General features: G+C 46.2%; 1 long non-coding RNA gene and 2 pseudogenes across 3 annotated transcripts; 2 read left to right on the top strand and 1 right to left on the bottom strand.

The window, feature by feature from the left end:
* Window positions 1-2,294: 2,294 nt before the first annotated feature.
* On the bottom strand, window positions 2,295-7,442 carry LOC148667036 (uncharacterized). Of its 3 annotated transcripts, none has more exons than XR_015936964.1 (4): window positions 7,366-7,442; window positions 5,666-5,867; window positions 4,900-5,170; window positions 2,295-4,446 (listed from the first exon to the last, which is right to left on the bottom strand). It is a non-coding gene; the product is annotated as an uncharacterized LOC148667036 (long non-coding RNA). The 3 variants fall into 3 exon arrangements; XR_015936963.1 differs by having other exon boundaries at window positions 5,666-5,937; window positions 7,366-7,441; XR_015936962.1 differs by lacking the exon at window positions 7,366-7,442 and adding an exon at window positions 6,820-7,052 and having other exon boundaries at window positions 5,666-5,937.
* A 7,696-nt stretch (window positions 7,443-15,138) lies between these two features.
* On the top strand, window positions 15,139-15,257 carry LOC148667035 (5S ribosomal RNA; annotated as a pseudogene).
* Window positions 15,258-15,794: 537 nt separating this feature from the next.
* LOC148667034 (5S ribosomal RNA) lies at window positions 15,795-15,913 on the top strand (annotated as a pseudogene).
* The last annotated feature ends 10,869 nt before the right edge of the window (window positions 15,914-26,782 follow it).

Raw genomic sequence — 26,782 nt, 5'->3', positions numbered from 1 at the left:
TTTGTTATACAGAAATCAGAAATACACTCAATCATAATGGTTGTCACACATTGCACGCAGTGGGTTCCTACCAATATGAATCATTATTGGGGATTTTTTTTGGTTAAAAAGCAGCATTTTAGGAATTCAGGAAACAATCAGATGAATATAAAGGGATAGTGTACTTATTATTGTAGTGTTACCTCACCTGGCTGGGGAAATCATTTGTGAAGAATGAGCCAGGGAGGCAGTTGCAAGGGTCAAGATAGGATGGAGGGAGGGGAGCAAGAGAAGATTAGCGCAGAGCTGTGGACAGACTGGGAGTATTTATAAACTGGGGAGTGGAAGTGATTAATAAACACAATACAAAACAAACAGAAGAAATTACTATTATCTTCCTTTTGGCATTTTGAATTAAGGGAGCATATGAATAGGCCCAAAAGTGCAGGGTAGAGTTATAGAGTTAATAAGGGCTTTAAACTAGAATATAAGAGAGAGAATACTGGAGATCATAGTTGCAGTTATATCGAAGCGCTGACCTTTCCCTTGCTGGCTTTGTTTATTTTATCATGCCTGCTCACGTTGGATTGCTCAAAGACCCTTCCGAGTAACCACAGCAACCGACGTGGCCACCTGTCAGTCACCTGGTTGCCGTGACAGTGCAATTGGGTGGAAGATCAGTTCCACCTGCTCACAGTCAGCCCTCCACTCGCTCAGTGTTAGGGAGTTCAGGCTTGAGCCTTGGTGTTCCTTAGTCAAGTTTTCCTTGATTCTTTGACCCCATTTCCCTCGACCTTGCTCTTGGATTGCCCTTGTGTTTGCTCCTTGGCGTCGAAGATTTCTCGCCTCGACTTCGTCTCTTAGCTGCTTCGCTTGGGTATCTATCGGCTCCGGGCTTTGCTTGCTTTCGACGTCACCTATCTGGCTGCCTCCCTGCTTCATTCTGCAACTTTGAATCCCACTACGTCCCACGTTTTCCAGAGCGCTCACTCCAGCTGCCACCTCCCACTACAGACCACTATCACCCACCACAGGCGCTGTCTGCTGCTGCTTCCCTGTTTCGCCCGGCGATCGCGTCCTCCCTGCCGCGACAAGACCGCGGCTCTCGTTCAGGAAGACGTACCGGGCCCTGATTTCTGACCCGGGCTGCTGTGGTACTGTCCCCTCCACAGGTGACGAGAGAGCTGTCCAGGCACACCGAGCTGGGCAACACCAGCCTGCGCTGGGGCCAGGAGGACAATGGCGTGGTGTTTTCGAAAGACAAGGAGGAAGATGGTGAGATGCTTAAGCAGCACAGCCTTGGCGACGCGCATTCTGAACGCCAGGAACTTCATCGGTGATGTCTTTGCTCCACAGGGCAGTGCCACCCTATGGGAGACTGAGTGTCGGAGGATCAGTCTGCACAGGATTCCTCTGTGAAACACTGGCGACTGGCCACTGGCGACAGACCGACGTCTAAGAATAATGCAAGCTTCAAATACCGTAGCATTTATATTAAGGTTCAATATATATGGATATAGTATAATATTTTCTCTATGAGTGGTTCTCTGTTTAAACATCAAGGTCTGGTCTCAGTACAGTGAAAATGCATTGAGAGTTGTTTAATGAATATATATATATATATTATCACATTTAAATGTAGTAGTAGTATTCAGGTCCAAGGAAATACTTTTTGAGAATTGTTTGCTTTGGCAATCACTGGTGTATTTTTCCTCTCACGTATGTTTGGAAGGGAACATTCGATCAGCCTTACTGGGCAACTTGACTTTCTGACCAGCTGCTCAAAAGTTGGATTTCAAAAGTTTTAAGGAGAATAAAAATGGTTGGTTAGTTGATGGTTGATGACATTGAAACCACAGATCAGAACAGGTGGACTTACAGTAAGTGGAATATGATTAAACGTCAGATTTTCAATTTTGACAGTTTAGAGACTAACAATAGACTAAACAGATTATGAACATCTATTCTACACAGGGGGACGTAGTGGGATCTTTGTAAATTATTCCATGTATTATAAGTACATGTGTACAGAACAAACACTGAGCTCTAATAAGCTGAATTGTCTATTGGTATCATTAACGTTTCATATGTTCTTAAGTAATTTGATTTGTTATAAATAATAATAATTGCTTACACTTATATAGCGCTTTTGTGGACTCTCCACTCAAAGCTCTTTACAGGTTAATGGGGATCCCCTCCACCCCCTTGTGAGCAGGGTGACAGCTGATCCACTGTGAGAGCGGAGGGAGTGTCTCCCTCTACTGCACGGACACCGGAATTCCGGGATTAAGCCGCACTTCCTTAGTGACCGTTGCTATGCACGACTTTCGTTTTTTTTTATTGCAACAGCAAAAATTTATACCGTACAAACAAGAGTACATATAACATATAACACCAATAACACCGTCAGGGGCTACATACTGTAATACAATTGCACTTGACCAAAAAAAAGACTAAACAAGGTAAAAAAAAGATAAGGTCCACACAACTCTCACATTCTTACATTTAGAAATACTGTATTGTAGATAACGCCCTCATGCCTATTTTAAACTTTTCAAACATGTGTCTCAGACCATTTCATTTAATCAATATAAGAAAGTGTAGTATTAATGATTTAAAAGGAACATACTTCAAGGAACTTCTTGAAGGAGACATACTGTATATATCTGTGCATACTCAGGGTTATAGTGCTACTTAATCACGCTGGCATGTATGGAATAAATAGTGGATTATAGTGACCATGCAGCTTGGTGTCGGTCACCAGAGTAATTAAACATAGCAGTAATTGCCTTCGTTCCTAACAAGGCTGTCAAGAAAGGATCGAGGCTGTCAGGGTTGTATAAATCTTGAATATACCTGCTCAATATCTGGAACTGCAGTCGACTTTCATGAGCGTAAGACATCATCCAAACTAGGTACTGTGTAATCATCGTGGTCGTAGCTCCTCTGTCATCCAATGGAAGCACAAGGCACCCGCGTTCAAGTCTTTTGTGAGATCATGTGCATGCATCCAGGATGGATAGTGGTGTACCCTGCTAGTCCAATAAGGGACACACACACACACGGAAGAATATGCAGACTCCACCCTGACAGCACTCTGGGTCTGGAATTGAACCCGGGGCCTCTGCAGTACGAGGCAGCCAAGCAAAACCACTGAGCCACAGAGCTGTCCCCCAGGTACTCCATATATATCAAATAAGGAGTCTCAGAGGCTCCTTAACACAATTCTAGCTCCTTAACCTGAAGCACTGGACAATAATGAGACAGGCCAATTTCTATAAAATAAAATAAAAAGCAAACTCGAACTAAATCTCTTCCTACAAAGTGGATGTCCAAAAGCAAACAGAGTTTTAAAAAATGCATCACCATCTAGGACTACAACACCATGCTTTGACACCCCCAGGGTGGTAGAAACATTCACCACATAATTACACTGTAATCAGACTTCCTGCGGTTTCAATGTGAAATATACATCTTTCAGCTCAAACGTGTTCTTGCTCTGTGGTGTTGTCATTGGAAGCTTATTAATATTCGTGTCCAGCATTCATGTTCCATGCGCCTGAAGTGTGTTGCCATCTTAAACAGCTTAATAATAAAAATTAATAATAATCCCTTACATTTATATAGTGCTTTTCTGGACACTCCACTCAAAGCACTTTACAGGTTAATGGGGATCCCCTCCAGCCCCACCTGGATGATGCTCCAGTCCGCTCAGCACACAGCAGCTCTCAGTGGGAAGGAGAGCAGAGGGATGAAGCCAGTTCAGAGATGGGGATAATTAGGAGGCTGTGACTGGTAAAGACCAGGGGGGGATTAGACCAGGACACTGGGGAAACACCCCTACTCTTTTCGAGAAACACCCTGGGATTGTTGATGACCACAGAGAGTCAGGACCTCGGTTTTACGTCTCATCCGAAGGACGGCGCCTGTTTACAGTCTAGTGTCCCCATCACTATACTGGGGCATTAGGACCCACACAGACTGCAGGGTGAGCGCCCCCTGCTGGCCACACTAACACCTCTCCCAGCAGTACCTCAGCTTTCCCAGGAGGTCTCCCATCCAAGTACTGACCAGTTGCGAGTTGCAGGGTGATATGGCTACTGGCTATCCAGCCTGCGTACTTTAAAAATCTTAAAATCTTTTTTAAAAATCTGCGGCCGGCAGAGGAATCCTACTCCTTTGGGCCCCTGAGCAAGGCCCTTAACCCCAACTGCTCCAGGGGTGCTGTACAATGGCTGACCCTGCACTCTGACCCCCAGCTTCTCTCCCTGTCTGTGTGTCTCATGGAGAGCAAGCTGGGGTCTGTGAAAAGACTTTGTGAAGACAGTGGTAAAAATGGCACACAGCACAGCTTCTTCTGGTGCAAGATGACTACAGCCCCTGCTGCCATCACACACAGAAGTGCCAGAATCACCCTGACATGCAGTCTGGAATCCAGGTGGTTAGAGTTCAGACATGCGGCATAATCTGTTATAGAGACAATAAAAGTTTCAGACGTTACCTGCTGCATAACAAAAATAATGTGACTCTGTTATCACCCTAGTGTGTGATACAGTATAATACACACTGATCTGCTCCAGACTCGCCTGTGTGTGATACAGTATAATACACACTGATCTGCTCCAGACTCACCCCAGTGTGTGATACAGTATAATACACACTGATCTGCTCCAGACTCACCCGTGTGTGATATAGTATAATACACACTGATCTGCTCCTGTATCACCCCTGTATGTGATACAGTATAATACACACTGATCTGCTCCAGACTCACCCCTGTATGTGATACAGTATAATACACACTGATCTGCTCCAGACTCACCCCAGTGTGTGATACAGTATAATACACACTGATCTGCTCCACTCTCACCCCCGTGTGTGATATAGTATAACACACACTGATCTGCTCCAGACACTTACCCCAGCTCAGCGTGACGCTGTGGTTGGAGCTGTGATGAGTGACAGTACAGCTGTATTCCTCGATCTTACTCTCTCAGATCTCCACACTCTTCCTCAGCTGTCTCCATTGGGTCTGAGCCCACTGGACCACACGTCCTCTCCCTCGGTCTCTCCAGGCCTGGACAAACTGACCTCTATGACTCTAGGACTGAAGCCCCAGTGACCAGACAGGACAGGGAACAGCTCTGTGTGTCTCCCAGATGCTCGGAAGAGACAAACACCTGAGGAGAGACTGAGAGGGAGACCAGAAGCAATGTTAACACACTGAGAATTAGTGTGGACACTGTGCAAGGTGAGGCGACATCGCTGCACAGACAAAATATTGTGTGGCTCCTTTCTGCAAACCTTTACAACCAAAACATGTCAGTATTAGACAATTATACAAATCAAACACATTTTCTCTTTGTCTGTTCCTCAGGCTAAGAAAGGAGATCACAGTAGAACTGGAGCACTGCAGACAGGTCCTATTCACACAGGATCACACAAGCTTCACATTCACACAGACACAGACACACACTCACACACGAGCCAATTTCCCATAAGCCAATTTACCCACCAGCAAGTGGGAGGAAACCCACACAAACATGAGGTGAACATGCAAACTCCACACAGACAGCACCCCAGAAACTGCACTGTGCCACCCACTCCTCTGCACATGGGGGAACTTCTTGTGTAGAGCTTCTAGGTGCATTTGTCTCATATTGTATCTGATATCTCTCTGTCTCACCTTTGTGTGGTTTTTGTGTTTCTTTCTGTACTGCAGGAATCTCTTCAGTGTTTCCATACAGTCAGTCTCCAGGAAGAATCTGGTATACTGGTTTTTAATCTTGTTCTGGTTCCAGTCCCTTTGAGTGCCCTCTGCCTCCAGGGAACTTGCTCTCCAGGTCATGTTGTCCACCTCAAAGGACAGGAAGTCTTGTCCATTGAAGCTGTAGTGATCAAACAGAGCCACACTCCCATCATCCTCCAGTCTACAGCCTTGCCACCTCTGGAGCGCATCTGGAGAGAGAGACCGAGGACACTGACACAGCCAGAGAGACCAGGGACAGTGACACACACAGAGAGACCAAGGACAGTGACACACACACACAGAGACTGGGGACAGTGACACACATAGAGAGACCTGGGACACTGACACACACAAAGAGACCGGGGACAGTGACATCCATTTTCTAACAGCTGTATCCAGTCCAGGGTCACAGGGGGGAGCTGGAGTCTATCCCAGCAAGCAACAGGCACAGGGCAGGGTTCACCCTGGACAGGACAGCAGTCCATCACAGGACACGCACACACACACCCTAGACAGGGCACCAGTCCATCACAGGACACACACACTCACACACCCTGGACAGGACACCAGTCCATCACAGGACACACACACACACACACACACACACACACACACACACACACACACACACACACACACACACACACACACACACACACACACACACACCCTGGACAGGACACCAGTCCATCACAGGACACACACACTCACACACCCTGGACAGGACACCAGTCCATCACAGGACACACACACACACACACACACACACACACACCCTGGACAGGGCACCAGTCCATCACAGGACACACACACACCCTGGACGGAGCACCAGTCCATCACAGGACACACACATATACACACACACCAAGAAGTCAATTAACCCCCCAGCCTGTCTCTGGACTGGGAGGAAACTGGAGCACCAGGAGGAAACCCCCACAAACACAGTTCAGAACTCCACACAGACAGCACCCCAGGTTCTGAACTGATCCCAGGGCAGGAATAACAACCACTGAGCCTCCCCCAGACATCTATACCTTTTATTTGTACGGAAAGTATTATATATAGAGACATGTAAATATCACTTCTCGAACCTGTTGTTTCCAGCTTCCTGTAAAGTCGTGTGGAAAGTTATTTATTTCTGATACGAAGTAGGAGTGAAACTCCGAAGTAATGAAGACAGAAGTCGGTTCAACGACAAAAGGAGTCAGGCGCCTCTGAAGTCCGCCTACGCGTCAGAAACTGGTGCGCGTTTATGCCCTGGGCCGTTGTCATTGTTTTATTCGGTTATGCAGTTTAAAATATTTTTAAGTTAAAGAGAGCTCTACTTCCGTCTCTGAACAGGTTTACGATGATGATACACGCGTTTCCTTGTTCTCTGACTGGCCATGCGGCGGCCATGTGACGAGGAAACGGGAGAGAGCAGGATGAAAATGAAAGAGAGAGAGAGACGGTGGAAATGTGACAGTTAAAATAAACTGCCAGAAGAGAATAACCGTCTCCGTCCCGTCCCTCTCCCTGCAGGCGGAGTGTTTAGTCACCGCCGACCTCTCGTACCCTACAGCAGTTAGTGAACAGGGCACTAGGTACTACTGAGCTTCCGTCCGGACTAAGCCCGGAGAGGACGGTGGTTCACTCACCCGTGGGGCAGCCCGGACCCGGATTCCCGTCTCGGGTTTGACAGCCCGTCTCCTGCGGAGCCGGAGCGGACTGGCGATGCGTACACCGGTCAGGCAGCAGTTTAATCGGAGGTTGTAATCGTGGGGGGGGGAATTTAACCTTACGAGAGTTTCTTCTGTTACATTTTTTTTTTCTGTTAGGGAAATTCATATTACAGGATAATGTAAATTTACTATGTAAGGCGTTTAAAGGTCGAGGAGAGGTTGGGAAAGCCCCTGAAACCCAGCGCTGGAAACGTTGTCCGTCTCCACTAGGTATAGAATGCGCTCTTTACACGTCATTCACAGGCGTCACGTTACTCGGGCAACGGAGGTACGCTTATCCTCGGTGGGCAAGTTGATGTAATTCAGTAAAGCTGGAAAAGATACTCAGACACGTTAATTTATCACCTGCATATATTAACAAAGTTATTTTAGATGGACTTGCAGAACTATACTGTAGCTGCGTCGGCATGCGTAGGCTGCAAAGGAACAAGTAAAAGGTTATTCCATGCCTTCTTCAGTTGTTAGAAAGACAGGGCAGTATGCAAAGATAATTTTCTTTTTATCTTTGCTTACTGCAGTTTATCTTTGATGACAACATCAAAGACATTAAGGAATTCTTACAGCTAACAGCTCCACATCAACTTCCTTTTATAACTAACCTCATCAGATCTCTCAACTCCCAACTCTTCCAGTTTCTCACTTCAGAGAACGATAAAAAACTCAATCATCCTCTACAGAGAAAAACCATCAACACCCCTACCACCTCCACCAATCCTAACCTTGTTGTTACTGTACCCTCTGACCTTTCCCTTTCACCCCTTTGCATCCTCAGCTAACATATTTTAATATTACAACACAATTACAATAGATTGTACAGTATTTACAGTTTAAAATTAAGGTAAATATGTCAAAATATTAAAATCCAACTGCACAGTGCTAACAAAACAATGCTTGTCAAGTTCTCAAACAAATCTGCATTGTATTTTTAAAATATTTCAGCAGAGGATGTGACGGGAGTATAAATGACGATTCAACGATCATTTTTCTTGGGTGAATATGGTTTTCTGGGGAGTTGCGATGTTGGGCATTATTGGACATTTTTGACACGTGTTGAACAGTCGCATTTCCTACAAATATTAAAATAGCTATGGTTTAGCTCAAAAATCCAATCGACCGATGCGAAAACAATGTTTACATCGCAAAAGAAACCCGACCCTGGGTGGACTTGAACCACCAACCTTTTGGATAACAACCGAACACGCTAACCGATTGTGCCACAGAGACTGACTGGTGGAATATTTTCTCGAATCAAAAAAAAAATCTCTTACCGTTCTTTTTGCCGGCCGGTAATATTTCTTCTGCACTGATAACCAAGAACTGAATTTCATGTTTCGCAAGCTGTGTGAATTTAATCAAAAACAAGTTTTCCAGAAAGGAAATGAACACATGCATTTAACGAAATCAAGCCCTTTTGTGAGTGCCCAAAATGGTACGTTCTGTACTACAAGATAGGAAGAAATACACAGCTGGGATTCAAACCGCAGTTCTTTTGTTTAATAAAGAGGGACTTTAACCAACAGGAATCCCTGGTGAGAAGATACACGGATCCTGTGCAGACGCAGGCACGGGTGATAGATGAGGCAAGCGAACAAACCAGAACGAGAGGCAAGGTCGTAGTCAAAAGGCGAAAGGCAAGTCGTAATTAAGGAAGTTCACCGGTAGCAGACAGTCCGAGTCGAGAGGCGAGGTGCAAAGTCGAAAAGGCAGAAGGGGAATCCAAAATCCAGAATAAACGAGGTACGGGGAAAAACGCCAGGTAGAGCTCTCAAGGAGTAGACGCAATACCGAGCAGTGGGAAGCAGGTGAAGATGGTTTAAATAGCAGTGCGCACCGCAATGAGTGTGCGCAGGTGGTTTAACTCGTGCGGCGGCGTTTGTTAATAATCACCCGCTGCTGGGGCTGATTAGCTCGCTTACGCTTTGGTCTTGACTGCCTGGTGGTCGTGACACAACTAAGCTACGGTGACATGACATCCAACCCCTTTTACAGCCACTTGGACACATCGCTCTGAGACATCTGCATTCAGAAAGCGCTGAACCTGCTCTCAGAGCAAATGGCCTCTTTTACATACAGTAGCAGCCCCGACAACGAGAAACTAAGAGAATTGGCTTTTATCTGGCATTTTTCATGTCCAATGCGTTTGACATCTCCCAAGGGCAACAGAGTTCTTTTGCAACACTATTTCTTCTTCTTTTTTATTTCTGTCCGCTTTGATAAAAAATGAGAAATCGTGCAAGGGAAAAATGTCTTTTTTTCATAGAGAAAACGTGGACCGGGAAATGTTGTGTTGAGAAGAAGTGATTTAACATGATACGTGACCTGATTTATAGGAGCAAATGCTCACCCAGCAAGGTCTGGAGAAGTTGAAGAGTCTGGTGGATGTGATAAATATACGGTGTTGTGGAAGAAAACAGTCTTTCTTTGAATTCTCAATCAATTGGAATTTCAGTGCGAAACATAAACCCTTTGTCTGATTTAAAGAGATTATATTTTAAAACTCATAAAAAATCAGAAAACACATGTTTCTCACTTTGAAATTTTAGACAGGGCGTTATATTACTAGTAGCGACGCTGAGCACACTATGGGGGAATTCAGGTTATGTGAAATACCAGCAGTTTAATAAATAACACATCTGATTTTAGATCATAAGATTGTAGGTTCGACTTCTACCTTGCTTGTGTAAATTTTATTCAAGCTCCTCAGTAATAGATGTCTATTATGTAATGAACCGCACCTGAAAGCAAACATTGGGTCTGTTTCCTCTGTTTTCCAGCATGAAATAGCAAAGCGTTACAAAAAGTACCTGCTAATGTCCAATAGCGTTTTTTTTTCAAATTACATTTTCAGGCTTCAGACACTTTTTAATAAAACAAAAGTGTCCAGAAACTCCCTAACTTTCAGGTTTGCTTGAACCTGTATTAAAAGAAGTTATTTGAAACTTCCGGGATTCCATTCTCTGATGTAGCTGTCTCTAAAGACAGATGTGATGTTTCGCAGATGTGAACTGTGCCTTCTCTCTTGTGTTCAAGGGTATTCGCTGAGTGAGATCCTAACTGTATGTCCAGTAGGGCTCTATTTTGTTTAGATTATCTATGTGGTGTACAGATAGAACTCAACTACATGGTGTGAATTCCGTGTTCAGGACGAGCAGAACCTGAAAAACTAAAAGCAGACCTCGACATAATTTGAACACACAGCCTTCTGATGTGGAGTCAGGCATGCTACATTTGCGCCACAAGGTCACAGCTATAACCACAGAAACCAAAATAGTTAGAAATATGGAACACAACTGTTGTTCCCCAAGAAGGAAAGCTGTTTTGTACTGACGTCACCTGTTTATGTAACCCAGATTGTGAAGACGACTCTGCCCTATCAAAGACAAATGTTAAACAAAAGTTGGAAAGCACACTCTGAACCCATCTGTATATTTGATTCCCGCGATCCTTTCAAAGCTGCTCAGTACTTTGCAAGCAAATCAAATCATTTCAGGGAAGAAACTCAGTTTAATGAACTACTTTCGTATTTTCACTCGTTGATTTTGATCTTTGTATTCTCTTTCCATTCTCAGCAATAATATTTCAAAATTACAGTTCAGATTTATTGGAAAACTTCACAAGCATTATGAGATTAGGACTGTACAATTGTTTTTTAATATCTTGGTATATTTACCTTCATTTTAATATAGATATAACCATAAATGTTGTTAAGCATATTGTACTTTTGTTGTACTTTTTAAAACATTTTAGCTGAGGACACACGGCGACTATTATACCTTGTGATACATGCAAGACATCTGTAAACGAAGATGTAATTACAATAAAATTGGCAATTAACAGAAAACCACAATTTGTATAATATTATTCCTCAATATCAATGATCAAAATGTATAAATTGATTGCTTCCTTAGTATTGCCAGGATCTATATTTAGCGTTCGGTAGCGATAACACTGCTGATATTGATTGAGTAAAAATCTATGATGTAGTGACAGCTTTATCTGAAGCGAGAAATCCTCGAACACCGCTTATGAAGTGTTAGGATTAATACCAAGAAATACCTTTTGTTTTCCCACCCAAAATGCTAATATTGCATTACACATTATGCAAACATTACCAGTTTTAGTAGCTTCTGGGCACGATTTTCCAAAACTGAAACTAAATACAAATGATTTAAGATGAACCATGTCCAAAAATTGTAAATCAGGACTAATACAATATCAAATGAAATTACTACAGAAGAAAAGGTTTAACTGAAATATGAATAAGACTATGCAAGCCTACAAAATAGAATAATTCAATTTATATAACTTATTTTTTTCTTATTTGAGAAATGGGCTCACACACCGGAAGACACTAACGTTTCTCTTCGTTAGAATATGTGAATAACAGTTTAACCCCAAATTTCTGTAATTGTGATTCTGTTAAAATTAAAAAAAGCATCTATCAATAGTAAGAAATTATCAAGAAAGTAAGAAATTGTGTTATTTCATAAACTGTAAGACATGAAGACATTTACAGGTTATATCCTTTGCTTTGTCTTTTAACACAAGCGTTCAGGATCCAAGCCCATATTCGGACGGTTGTGTTTCTCTTGTAATCATCAAATGGCATTGTTTTGTCCGTCAGTTCTTTCTCGAGTTGTACCATGGATATTTTATTCCATCAATACTTTTCATGCTCTTTTGCATTTTCCTTCACATACGGAAAAGAACTCAAGGCATTCTTGTCACTGTGCTACACAGTACAGGACACGCAGTGAGGAATTCGCGCAGCTTTCAGCTCAGTGCGGAATCCAGAGGGAGGACTCGCTCGGTGAATGATCTCTCAGGAAATCCCGGGTGAGGTTTTTCTGCAACAGCCACGACAAGTGTGAAGACGTTCTCTGGATTTCCTGAATGTGACTTTAAATTAGTTCACATTCTTTGGTAGTTAACAGAACTAAATGCTTTGGAGGTACATCTAAAACTGCAGAGAACACTGTAGCACTTCAAGTTTAATTGTGTAAACCTGGCTCTCTATGAACACGAGCAAAGAGTTCTCACTCGACAGAAGACTGCGATGTGAGCACAGTAACATAAAGCACTTGAAGATGCTAGGAATTGAACCTGGGACCTCATACATGTAAGACAAGCACTCTACCACTAAGCTACACCCCCGACATAGAGAACTTCCGAAGATGTGCAGGTGCTCACAGACCACAATCCATCTTTTGCATCTTTTAAGTGCTCTTGATTAAACTATGCATAGAAAAACAGCAGTACTGATGATTTTCATGGACTGATGCACACTTGTTCTGTACAACTCCAGTGATAAAACCTTGTCTGTAAATATTGCAGAACGTAAAAGGGTGAAACAACGCTCCAACCACAGGAATGGTAACAGAAAGGATCATTTTCTTATTTAATACCTCCTTTTGAGATGCCTTGTCAACGCACACAGACGTTAGAGCTGAACAAATATTTTGTACACAAGACGGCAGTGCGATATTAAAATTCCTGTCTTCTTGATGGATTCAGACTGGTAGCCAGAGGACGCCGGGACAACGCCCATTAGACAACTGCTGGAACAGAGGCTGCAACAGAGCTTGTCAGCTGGTTTGGTGTTCGTGCCGGGAGATTCCAAATCCATACACAGTGGATAAGTAAACCCCATGTTCTACATTCTGTCTCGAGAATTCAGTTGTACCTCAAAAAAAGTTGTTATCAATTTAATTCATGAGTAATGTATTTACTTCCGAGTTTAGAGTAACAGTGGGTAATAACACTGATTAGCGATTTGGTAACCGAATGATATATATTGACATATATTCTCTGCTGTGTATCTTTGTGTTTGCATCTCTTCGAGATTATATACCTTGTATATTGATAACCCTCACAGTAAGGTCTGCCGCTCGTATCCAGGCAGACTAGTATATGTTTGGTGCACAATTTATGTTAATAAATGTATCTCGTGTATTGAACCCGTGTGTGTGCGTTGTTAGTTGTTCTGACGATTGATTTTCTAAAAGCCACAACGAACAACCTCGTGATTACTGCTACAATTAATAATTGTCTCAGTAAACCCATCAAACCTCTACAACCACGATACACCACCATAAACTATATTAATTTAGGAACATAAACATATAGTGTAAACTGTATATGGCTGGTATTGGTAGTTTAAAGAAAAACTACACACCAGTATTCCACTTTCTTCCTAAACATTTTAAGCATCAAAGTCTTACATGTAGTAAGATTTTACCACGTTTCGGAAACGTTTTTACATGCTCCTTCTGACCATCTTAACTTTATATACTTTGTGAAAAGTCATAAGATATTCACATTTTCTGTGAATGTGCTCGTTATCGGAGTAAACAAAAGCATACTTTTAGAATTTGATTAATAGGGAATATAATATGGAATCACGTACCTAAAGAAATTAATAACGATATAATTATTTTTATGTACTGTAGCTCAAATAGTAGTATAATACACTTTCTATGGATACATGTGCTTCTACGCAACGCAGAAGCACATCCACAAGTAACATTACCTAGCAAAGAGAGGACATTGGCTAGCCATTATGATAAATACAGTGGAAAAAAGCAATTGGGAAAATAAGACATGCTGATCTGTTATACATACCAGGAAGAGAACAGAATATGATTTTTTTCTGTTCGAAACGTGTGTTGTCTTTATGAAATTCATGTATTTTAAACGTTTAATTAAGAAGAAAAAAACTTACAGAAAGATACTAAGCTGATCACGAGAAAGAAAGATAACCCGTTTTTCGCGCATAAAAAGTGGCTATTAACTGGGTGAACTGTTATTAACTGGAGTCAACCGGGTGAAAACACATAATATGAACATGAAACAAAACAAAAAATAAAAATAAGATACAATCTACAGACATTAAAACCGGTGTCATGGAAATATAACTATCAAGGAAGCCACAAGAGAGAGTTCTCACCTGAGTAAGGTCTTTATTTCAATATTGGGAGCAACCAGAGACTCAATTTGTTACAAGCAGTACAGGGTTTTCATAAGACGTTGCGCTGTAAAAAAGCTCAGCGCTTTGTCCATTCTAAAACTTCCACTTTCCCTAAGAGAAAACAGATTACATCAAAAAGCGAAAGAAGAAGCACTAGATATGTTATTCAAAGCTTATCAGTTACTTTCAGCTAATTCTAACGACCCAGACAGCATATATTGTTTTGGTACATTGTCTTCTAAAGTAACCTAAACAGTGTACTTTGTTGACGCACTGTTTTCTAAAATTCTGCACGTACTGTAGCACAGGAATTACATCCTTGAAATATATTATCTAAAAGACCCAATATATTTCTTTGCAAAGCTCTCTACATTTTAGGAATCAATTTACTTATTAGATTTCCACTTAAAGACTTGTTCGGCTGGCGTTCGGGGAGTCGCGCTTTTCAGAATTGTATTGAGATCGTTTTCCACAGAGCTCAGATGTCAAAGCACAGCAGCAGCTCTCCACAGCGATCCTCTATAGCGCCCTTTCTCCCGCAGCTCCGTCCTCATTGGAAGGAAGCAAGAGTGAAAGGCTGAAGTGAAATAGAGCGGGGACGAAGGCAGTGAAGAGAGAGAACGTGGAAAGAAGAGAAAAACGCAAGGGAAAAAAAGCAGCGTCGTAAAAGAGGTGACGGAGCTGTCCTCTCAATAAGAAGGGTGCCAGCGAGCCTTAGTCTCGCTTACGGCCACACCCCCTTGAGCACGCCTGATCTTGTCTGATCTCAGAAGCTAAACAGGGATGGGCCTGGTTAGTACTTGGATGGGAGACCGCCTGGGAATACTAGGTGCTGTAAGCTTTTAAGCGCAGGAGGCGCCCTATCCCCGCTCGCTCGCTCATTCCCCTGTTCACACGTGCAGTGCGGCTTGTCCGTCTGTTTATTTGTCAGCTTTGGCGAGACACGGGTGCTTGTGTATTAGCGTGAGCGTTTTTTATTCTGATCAGGAACAGTTTTACAAGACCGCAAAGGATCGAGGAAAGGTTTATCGCCAGCTGAAAAGAGACACAGCGCTTCGGCTGTGGAGACTTGTTCGGCTGGCGTTTGGAGAGTCGCGTTTGTCAGAATTGTATTGAGATCGTTTTCCACAGAGCTCAGATGTCAAAGCACAGCAGCAGCTCTCCACGGCGATCCTCTATAGCGCCCTTTCTCCCGAAGCTCCGTCCTCATTGGAAGGAAGCAAGAGTGAAAGGCTGAAGTGAAATAGAGCGGGGACGAAGGCAGTGAAGAGAGAGAACGTGGGAAGAAGAGAAAAACTCAAGGGAAAAAAAGCAGCGTCGTAAAAGAGGTGACGGAGCTGTCCTCTCAATAAGAAGGGTGCCAGCGAGTCTTGCTCTCGCTTACGGCCACACCCCCTTGAGCACGCCTGATCTCGTCTGATCTCGGAAGCTAAACAGGGATGGGCCTGGTTAGTACTTGGATGGGATTCCGCCTGGGAATACCAGGTGCTGTAAGCTTTTAAGCGCAGGAGGCGCCCTATCCCCGCTCGCTTGCTCATTCCCCTGTTCACACGTGCAGTGCGGCTTGTCCGTCTGTTTATTTGTCAGCTTTGGCGAGACACGGGTGCTTGTGTATTAGCGTGAGCGTTTTTTATTCTGATCAGGAACAGTTTTACAAGTCCGCAAAGGATCGAGGAAAGGTTTATCGCCAGCTGAAAAGAGACACAGCGCTTCGGCTGTGGAGACTTTATTAATAAGGCCCCTCAGTAGTTGAGATCTCTGTTATACCCATCTAGAAACATGCAATCAGCATGTTATTGCTGAAGCAATAGTCACAACATTATTCCACACCTGGGTGAGATGCGGGTTATGATGACAGTCATGCTTTCTACACCTTATACTGAGCTCAGAAATGGACCAAGCGGACATCTCACGAGCAGATCCCTCCGCGTATAAGAAAGGCAACTTGTCTCAGCAAAAATACCACGGATTCACATCCAAAATATGATAAAAAGGCAAAAACCCCACACTTGGAATGCAAACGTACCCTAAAAAGGAAACACGGTTTTAAAACGAACTTGATTTTCCCCTGGAGAAACCTTTTTATGGACACACATCGCATCTATTACACATGTAGAACTAAATATAAAGATAAAACTTAATATAAGAAGTCATGACATATCACACATGACGAAGTCTGGTCCAGAATAAACAGTTTACACTGACCCACCTTTATTTACCCTGGTCACTCACTTCTATTAACTGTTTAACTGGGTAACAAATTAATATTTGTTTCAATTTGAGATCTACACCTGGGAGCCCTGAAATGTTGGCCAGAGGGGAGAAGCTGATATTCAGACGTGAGAATATATTAAAATAAAGGATCTGATGTTGTTTTTCACCTGTCTAATCAAAGCTTGTTCAAAAATTATCTGATTATAGGACACACGAGTTTATAATCATACTCATTCCACTTTTTAACCCCGTATATATGCACAATATGAAACGTATATACACTAAATCTCACGTGTGACTCCCATAATATACATTTCTTTACGAAAATTAGGAACACTTACTACAATTATCAACCCCCCATGACGAGGCAATATTTCATACCTTTGTTTCTTTGTGGGTTCAAAGTTCTGTCCTGTCGTTTCACACGTAATGTTTTGGTAGTTATCTCAATTTTCCTTTGCAATTATCTCCAAGATCATCATCAACATTTTGTAAAACGCTATGCACAACTGATATTTAAAGAAAGTCCTGTACCAAAACGTCTTCGTAGGGAAAGACAATTTTTTTTCCTTACGTTAGTCGCTACATGGTTACTCAAAAAATCCATTCACCGCCTTTAAAAAAAAAGTTTCGTTTTTTATTGTGGTTCACTGACATTTTTGTCACAATTCTGAGGGACCCCAAATAAAATTCACTTGCCGGTATAAAGACGCCGGCGAGGATAAGACAGGTATCGAGCCACCTGCGTATCTAGCGGACGTTTAAAATAAAAAAATGGCGTGTAATGTTGCGAAGGGCTACTGTTTTTTTTATAGTTTGTCGATTGTAAGGGACGTGGGCCGCGACAGAAATACTGGACGGGGTGGGAAAAGGTTTATTGATGGTTTATTGTACCGCAACGGTCACAATTGACTCACCAGCAAAGATGGCGCCGAGGCCACATCGGCTCCCTCCCGCCCTGCCTCGCACCGAAGCTCGAGCTGCGGAGCGCGACGCCAAACCGCCGGTCCACGGGCGCGGGCGCCGGACATAGACGTCATAAACCCTTCCGAGGCGCAGGAATTATAGATCACTGTAGTTTCTTCTGGACCCGGGTTAGGGACAGTGTGCCCTCCGTGAGAGTCTTCTGAGGAAGCCAGTGTCTCATGGGTGTCCAGGCTTGGTACCATCTGTCCATCACAGGACACACAGACACACACACTCACACACCCTGGACAGGACACCAGTCCATCACAGGACACACACACACTCACTCACACACCCTGGACAGGACACCAGTCCATCACAGGACATACACACACCCTAGATAGGACACCAGTCCATCACAGGACACACACACACTCACACACCCTGGACAGGACACCAGTCACTCACAGGACACACACACACACACACACACACACACACACACACACACACTCACACACACACACACACACACACACACACACACACACACACCCTGAACAGGACACCAGTCCCTCATAGGACACACACACACACAACCTGGATAGGACACCAGTCCCTCACAGGACACTCAGACACACACACTCACACACCCTGGACAGGAACCAGTCCATCACATGACAAACACACACTCACTCACACACCCTGGACAGGACAGCACTCCATCATAGGACACACACACACCAGGGCCAGTTTTCCCAGAAGCCAATTAGCCCAAAAGCCTGTCTTTGGACCCGAAGAACACAGGGAGAACATGCAGACTCCACACAGACAGTCTCCCCCCCCCCCCCCCGGGTCCAGACCCGAGCCCGGAGCCCTTCCGCGCTGAACCCCTCCGTACAGACGGCCGCACACAGCTCCGTTGTTCCCGATTCCCGAGGTGATCTGTTAAAAGAAGCCGGTGTGTTGCCTCCAGGTGACATTTCCTACTGGAGTCAGGACAGGAGGCTCTTCTGTACACAGAAGGGGGTGGGGGTGGGGAACAAGCCGCACAGCCCTGTGGTTGAAGCCGATACCCCGGCTTCTCTCCAGACACAGCTGGGTGAGCTCCTCCAGTCAGTACAGGGGGCTCTACTGTACACAGAGGGTGGCGGGGGTGTGGAACAACTCCTTTGTTCGGGGCCTTGGGGCATTCTTGTTGTGAAAGGCGCTATATAAAAAAAACTGAATTGAAATTGAATCTTACAGGTTTGGGTTTTTCAGAGATCTTGTCAGAGATCTTGTCTGACGTGCCCGTTTCAAAAACGTAACGACACTCCTCACGTCCGAGCGCCGCCGGTCTGTGACGTAACGTATCCTTACACAACCATGACGGTTTCATCATGGACAGCACGAAAGCCCGAAAAGTGGTTGACGTTTTAATTTGGCAACGCCACGATGGATCCCAGTTTTTTTTTTTATTTTGGAGGCCAAAAAGGACAAAAAAGGAAACGTCCGGAGGTGGATTGATGGTCATCTCTGCGGTTGTTCTGATGTTCTGAAAAAACAAAACAAAAAAAAACGGCTCGTTTGCCCGGTCGTGTAGTGTTTCCACACCCCACGCAAATCAACTTCTCTTCGCCCCCGGGGGCTCGTCGCCCGCCGCACCCCTCTCACGTGATAGGGGCTACCCCCGGCTGTGACGCACTTACCCTACCCCCTTTTCCGCCAACGTCATACCGAAGGTCGCGCTTCGGGCCGCGGCGATGCTGACGGACTGTCTTGTAGCCTGAGAAGGGTTTAAATTTCGACTTAAGGAGTTGGCCATCGTTATATTTCGCGAGGTATCATACGGGGGGAAAAAGAACATTTATATTTATCAACCTACTAGTAATACTGGGTGGATGTCACGTTCCCCAAAGTTCAGTGCCTCTCTCTAATAAAGTAGAAACGTGACATTGAACTCCGTTCGAAACGGGAGAAATCACCAGGACACGATACAACTGACGTCCGGAAAAGAAAAAAAGAACTCCTATTCCCATTTGTAATGACCCCTTCGTGTTTTTCCCGGTGTGCGCTCATCTTTCGGAGACCCGTTTCTCTCTGGTGTTTTGCTGTTGGAATAAATGCCGAGGTGACCCTTCTGTGTGGAGTCTGCGTGTTCTCTCCAGCGGGTCGTTTCCTACACCGCAGGGGCTGATCGAACCGGGGTCTCCCAATCGTCACAGAAGTGTGTGTCATTTTGGGTGGTGGTGGGGGGGTGCATCGGGGATACTGCGCCCCGAGGGGATAACCTCTCACCTTACTCCGGACGAAGGGAGAAGACCTGTACCTTCACGAGTCCGGGTTGTGAAAACTTCTTCTGGCAGTTCAAAACGTTTCGAAGAGACTACAGCGCTACCCTGTTTTCCATTTCTATCGTGTATTATTATACAGTCATAAGTATCTGTACTGATCACAGATCCCCCTCTCACTACCAGGACTGAAGCCCAGTGCAGCACGAATAATAATAATAATTAATAAGTCTGGACTCTCCACTCAGAGCTCTTCCCAGGTCAGGGGGATCCCCTCCAGCCCCCCCAGTGTGCAGCCCCCACGTGGATGATGCTCCAGTCCGCTCAGCACACAGCAGCTCTCAGTGGGGAGGAGAGCAGAGGGATGGAGCCAGTTCAGAGAGGGGGGGTGATAAGGAGGCCATGATGGGTCAAGACCAGGGGGGGAATCAGGCCAGGACACTGGGGTAACACCCCTACTCCTCTCCAGAAACACCCCGGGATTGTTAATGAGCACAGAGAGTCAGGACCTCGGTTTGACGTCTTATCCGAAGGACGGCGCCTGTTTACAGTCCAGTGTCCCCCGTCACTATACTGGGGCATCAGGACCCACACAGACCGCAGGGTGAAAGCGCCCCCTGCTGGCCCCACTCACACCTCTCCCAGCAGCAACCTCAGTTTTTCCCAGGAGTCTCCCCTCCAGGTACTGACCAGGCTTCTACCTGCTGGGCTCCAGTGGGGAGGGGGCTGCTAGCTGGGAGCTGCAGGGTGAGATGGCTGCTGGGCAAACGATGGCTAAAGAGCTTCCTAGGACACCCTGGAGTTCGTGGTCAACTTCCTTCTCTTCAGACGGAGGTGGCTTGAAATCTGTCTCGTTTCAAGGAGTATTGGACACGATGCCCCCCCTGCTTTAGCCCCGCTAACTGGTGGCACGCCGACAACGAGGGCTCTCGGCCTCAATCCATCAACCACAAACTCTCCGGGATGAAAGAGAAAGACAGACTCTGTTCGTTCGTTTCGGGGGGGGGGAGGGAAAAAACCAAAAGCTTTTTTTAAAAAACATTTTAATGATGCTTAACAAAAGAACAAAAATTACAATACAGATTAATGTCAAGGGACACCCCCCCCCCCCCCCATCTTACGATCATCACAGGACCTTAAAATAATACTTAATAATACAAGGTCATGCAGACGATCTGAGGACTCAGGTGGAGATAATGTGAAAGTTTTCCACAGTCCAGTCTGGGTTCCCTCAGCTTCAGTCCAGACTGGGGTCTGGGGTCCCTCAGCTTCAGTCCAGACTGGGGTCCCTCAGCTTCAGTCCAGACTGGGATCTGGGGTCCCTCAGCTCCGGTCCAGTCCAGTCTGGGGTCCCTCAGCTCCGGTCCAGTCCAGTCTGGGGCCCCTCAGCTCTGGTCCAGTCCAGTATGGGGCCCCTCAGCTCCAGTGCAGTCCAGTCCAGTCTGGTGTCCCTCAGCTCCAGTGCAGCCCAGTCTGGGGTCCCTCAGCTTCGGTCCAGCACAGACTGGGGTCCCTCAGCTTCGGCCCAGCACAGACTGGGGTCCCTCAGCTTCGGTCCAGCACAGTCTGCGGTCCCTCAGCTTCAGTCCAGACTGGTGTCCCTCAGCTTCGGCCCAGCACAGACTGGGGTCCCTCAGCTTTGGTCCAGACTGGGGTCCCTCAGCTCCAGTGCAGTCCATACTGGGGTCCCTCAGCTTCGGTCCAGCACAGACTGGGGTCTCTCAGCTTCGGTCCAGACTGGGGTCCCTCAGCTTCAGTCCAGCACAGTCTGGGGTCCCTTAGCTTTGGTCCAGTCCAGTCTGGGGTCCCTCAGCTTCGGTCCAGCACAGCCTGGGGCCCCTCAGCTCCAGTCCAGTCCAGTCTGGGGCCCCTCAGCTTTGGTCCAGCAAAGTCTGGAGTCCCTCAGCTTCGGTCCAGCACAGACTGGGGTCCCTCAGCTTTGGCCCAGCACAGACTGGGGTCCCTCAGCTTCGGTCCAGCACAGTCTGGGGTCCCTCAGCTCCAGTCCAGTCCAGTCTGGTGTCTCTCAGCTCCGGTCCAGTGCAGTCTGGGGTCCCTCAGCTTCGGTCCAGCACTGTCTGGGGTCCCTTGGCTCCAGTCCAGTCCAGTCTGGTGTCCCTCAGCTCCAGTCCAGTCCAGTCCAGTCCAGTCCTTGGTGGGGAAGGCGACTCCGATCTTAGCTGGCACAGAACCAGGAAAGGAACCTGGAAAGAATATTGTTATTGCAGGTGTGAAGGACACAGACACGGACATCACCATGACATCAAACAGCAAGAGGAGACTCCTCCTTGAATCACAGACACGACCGGGCGGCGTCCCCCTGTCTGCTCACCTGCACCTCCTCTTCTTCTTGTCCTTCCCGGCAGCCTGCTCCTCCTCTCCCTCACTCTTCCTCTCCTGACACACGGTCTCCGCCGCCTCCATCGGCTCGTCCTTATCATCTGTCTCCACCGACATGCAGCTCAGGGACTTTAAAAAGACGCACCAGCACTTCTGAAGCAGAGACAGGAGAGTCACGTTAAGAGTCGGACTGGACACTCCAGGACATGAACACTGCACTGAGAGAGAGAGGGGTTCATACACACACACTGACTGGACACTCCAGTACATGAACACTGCACTGAGAGAGAGAGGGGTTCATACACACACACTGACTGGACACTGGACAGGAGTAAAGAGAGGATCAGAGCATTACCCACCTTCTTTTTCTTCTGTCTCACAGGAGGTGGTGATTGGACCTCCTCCAGCTGGAGTCCGAGGAGGGAGAGAGGGGGCAGGAGAGGGACAGCACAGGGAGAGAAAGAGAGAGACAGGTGAGTCAAGTGTCCCAAGAGTACAGAGACTCTGCTGAGATCACACTCGCAGTGAGTGAGCCTGGGTGTAGCCCACTAATACTGACCCACTGTACACCATAGGACAGAGAAGAGGAGGAGGAGAGAGACACACTGCCTGGACACCACAGGACAGAGAGGAGGAGGAGAGAGACACACTGACTGGACACCACAGCACAGAGAGGAGGAGGAGAGAGACACTGACAGACAGGGCTGACAAGACAGACAAGATGGCGAAACTCCACCACAGACAGGACAGGAGGCAGGGTGGGACCAGCACTGACCTTCTTCCTCTCTCCTGCCGGAGGAGCTGTCTCCACCTCCTCTTCCTCCTGCAAGTCAAGAGACAGGCTGAGAGAGAGACGGGCTGGTGGGACATCGGCGAACAGAGCTGAAGGCAGAGAGCCGGGGAGACAGGCCCAGCTGGGACAACGCAGGACAGACAGAGAGACAGACAGAAAGGAAGGAGAGAGAGACACAAAGATGAAGGCACAGAAAGACAGCAGGCAAAGAGAAAGATTGAGATTGAGGGACAAACAAACCGAGAGAGAGAGCGGAAGGAGAGAGAGAGAGGAAGGAGAGAGAAGGACAGACAGACTGACAGACGGGGCTGAAAGAGAGAGAGACAGAGAGGCAGGGACAGACAGACAGCAGGACGAGAGAGAGACAGAGATCGAGGGACAATAATTTGGTTTCGAAATTTATTCTGAAAATATACAATCATTCACTCCTGAAAAATATCGAGTTCAAATTATACATTATGTACAATATTGTAATCAACATATGGCTAATCATCAAAAAAAAAAAAAAAACTGTACTGGGGGACACAGCTGGCTGTGCTGTTCTGGACAGAACACACTGAGGTCCAGTTTCCACCTCCTGCAGGATCAAACAGCACCTCCACTGGCTCTCCAGTGAACAGAGGGACAGACAGAGAGGCTTCAGGCTGCAGGGTGACATTGTCTCTGTGAGCTGAAAGACAATCAGGACAGAGGATGATATAAGAACACACTCTGTCAAGAATATAGAGCCCTCTAGTGATCCTACTGTAGACCTGCTCACCACCCACAGTGACGATCACAGTGCTGATACTGCTTCCATTAAGGTCCCTCACTGTGTAGTTGCCCTGATCAGCTGGAGTGAGGGAGCGGAGTGTCAGAGAGCTGTTCTGCACTGACACTCACTGTTCGTACCTGGGGCCAGGGAGCCCTGCGCTGCTCAGTAAGACTATACGATTCTGGACAGATTGAGCAGGATCAAACAGCACCTCCACTGGACCAGCAGTGTGGAGGGGGGAGACAGAGAGGCACCAGGCTGCAGGCTGTGGACTTCTGAGTGAGCTGAAAAGGGACAGGTAGAAACATGTTGAATATTTAGTTTTACAACAATACCTTGAGTTTGGACTGCGATCAGCTTCATTTTGTATTTCAGCTGTGAAAATGCAATTTCAAAAATGCACGCCACAGTCATGTTAGGTTCAAGTTACAGTTGCATCACAACTCAATACATTTGCAATTCACTTCTGAGATAATTGTTCCTGGTGTTTGTGTTGTGTATGCCTTGCAATGGAGGGGTGAGAAATAATGGACTTATTACATTATAATGAATAATAATTGCTTACACTTATATAGTGCTTTTCTGGACACTCCACTCAAAGCGCTTTGCAGGACATGGGGACTCCCCTCCACCACCACCAATGTGCAGCATCCACCTGGATGATGGGACGGCAGCCATAGTGCACCAGAACGCTCCCCACACACCAGCTATGAGTGGGGAGGAGAGCAGAGTAATGAAGCCAATTCATAAATGGGGGTTATTAGGAGGCCATGATTGGTAAGGGTCAATGGGAAATTTGGCCAGGACACTGGGGTAAAACCCCTACTCTTTTCGAGAAACACCCCGGGATTTTTAATGACCACAGAGAGTCAGGACCTCGGTTTTACGTCTCATCTGAAGGACGGCACCTGTTTACAGTTTTTCCAGTGTCCCCGTCACTATACTGGGGCATTAGGACCCACATGGACCACAGGGTGAGAGTTCCCCCTGCTGGCCCCACTAACACCTCTTCCAGCAGCAACCTTAGTTATTATTGTGAAGAATGAAAGAATATTAGGAACATGAAAAGGTTGAATGTTTTAAATGCGTTTTTTTACTGAAACATCCGCTACAGAGATGCGCACACACGTCATTACAAACGCACACCCGCACAGAGACGTCCTCAAGCGCCTTGTTCACAATTATGGGCTCCAATAGGAACAAAAAACGCCAACCTGACAATTCGAGCATTCAAACCAAGAACCCAACAGGTACTCACGTTGGCAGCCTGTGCAGAAAAGCAGAAAGAACCACAAGCCTTCTCTATTGGGAGGAAAAACACACAGTCCCTCTCTCACACTCCTGATTTCCTTAAATAGCTCATTCTTCATCTCTGGCTCCTACATACAGTATAGCAGCGCTCAGTCTGCTTTGAATAAGCCATAAATCTAAGATTTGTTTTATCTGTTCCTCTTGTCTAGGCCTAGAGCTGCTTTTCATAAAAGAGCTGTTTGCATAAATAGCTAGGGTTACAGCTGAAGACACCAGCTTCATCCCCCAGTGTGTTATACGTCGGGAGCAAGAGAAGAGGGCCAGGCCGTGCCTTTTCATAGATTTTTCTTCTGAAAAGTCAGTTTCTCAGAGGCAGATTTAGCCCTTCATGCAGTGTAGAGAGATAGACAGGCCAGCGCGCGCACAGTTAGAGCTGCACCCTCACACAGAGTCAGACCCGCACAGACACGTCCTCTTGTTTAAACAAATACACAAACCTGACGGCGCTCACAATGATCCAGACACACACACACACACACACACACACACACACACACACACACACACACACACACACACACACACACACACACACACACGACATCAGTAGTCACTCTCGCACACTGGACCCCAGCTCAGTCCTCACCTCCAGCTCCTGCGAACCGCTTCGAACAAACTGCATTAAGAAAATTAGGTTGCGTTCCGGTAGCAGGCCATCCTGGGCACCAGTGTGAGTTACACACTCATTTGTAAAAGCCCTTCCGCATCGTCGGGCATGCTTCACAGTTCTGGACCTGCGGTGTGGGTGCTGTCTGTGTGGAGTTTGCATGTTCTCTCCCTTGTCTGTGGGGGTTTCCTCCAGGTGCTCCAGTTTCCACCAACAGTCCAGGGACAGGCTGCCACTTTCACTGGGCAGTGCACCGTCGCCGTGGCAGCATGGTGGGTCGGATCTGATTTCAGTCTTTATTTCCTTTTTTAGAGATCCTGTAACCAGGACCTGTTCACTGCCATGACGGACACAAGGAACAATAAAGCCGAAGTCTTGTTTCCCACAAGAAACAACAAAACCGAAGTATTGTTCGATGTGCCGGTACAAACTTTTAGGTTATATAGTCCTTCCTTGCTGCTTCAGACGTCATTCGGTGTTATGGTAGGGGGGTCGTGGTATTTGGCCAGTTAAGAGACCCTGGCCAAATGGTCAGTTTAAGATTATGCCCCCTCGCATCTGGAATCCTTATCAGTTAACCCCCTTTCCTGCCATAAACCCCTGTTGCTTAGAAGTCTAATTTTCAGGCAGAACTGACTTAAGTTAACCCTATTTACATCTTGTCTCTTACTTCAGCCCTCTTCCATTTGCTAGTTAAAAGTTGTACAACCCATTTGTATGCGACAAAAGAAGCCAGTCTGTTTCCGCCCGGCTTCGATCTGAGGGCCTTTCACATGCGAGGCGAACATGATAACCACTACACTACGGAAACGGTGGGAAGATGTGCCCAGCATGAGCTTCGCCAATGCGTTTCAGCTGCTTCCAGTGCCTTTATTGGAGTGCGCTGATGGACCGTGCTCTCTCTCCAGAGACCAGCACGCCTGTCATGGACGGAGCAGGAAAGGCGGTGCCACATTCTACAGCCCTCTCCACGCAATCGGGCTACTGAAGTGGAGAAAATCGCCTCTCCAGAAAGTGCAAATATCATAGAGGTAGAGGTAGGGAGAGAGGAGGAGTACAAATTCAAGCAGAGGCCTGAGTGGAGCACTGTCGTATGGCCCTGACATCAATCCCTCAACTCTCTGCATAAAGCAGTGTCTTATGGCCATAACATCCCACCCCCACCACT

This window comes from Lepisosteus platostomus, chromosome 5, assembly GCF_059453375.1.
Source record: "Lepisosteus platostomus isolate fLepPlt1 chromosome 5, fLepPlt1.hap1, whole genome shotgun sequence".
Taxonomy (NCBI): domain Eukaryota; kingdom Metazoa; phylum Chordata; class Actinopteri; order Semionotiformes; family Lepisosteidae; genus Lepisosteus; species Lepisosteus platostomus.
Note: the sequence above shows the minus strand (reverse complement) of the source record. Positions and strands in the feature narration are given on the sequence as shown.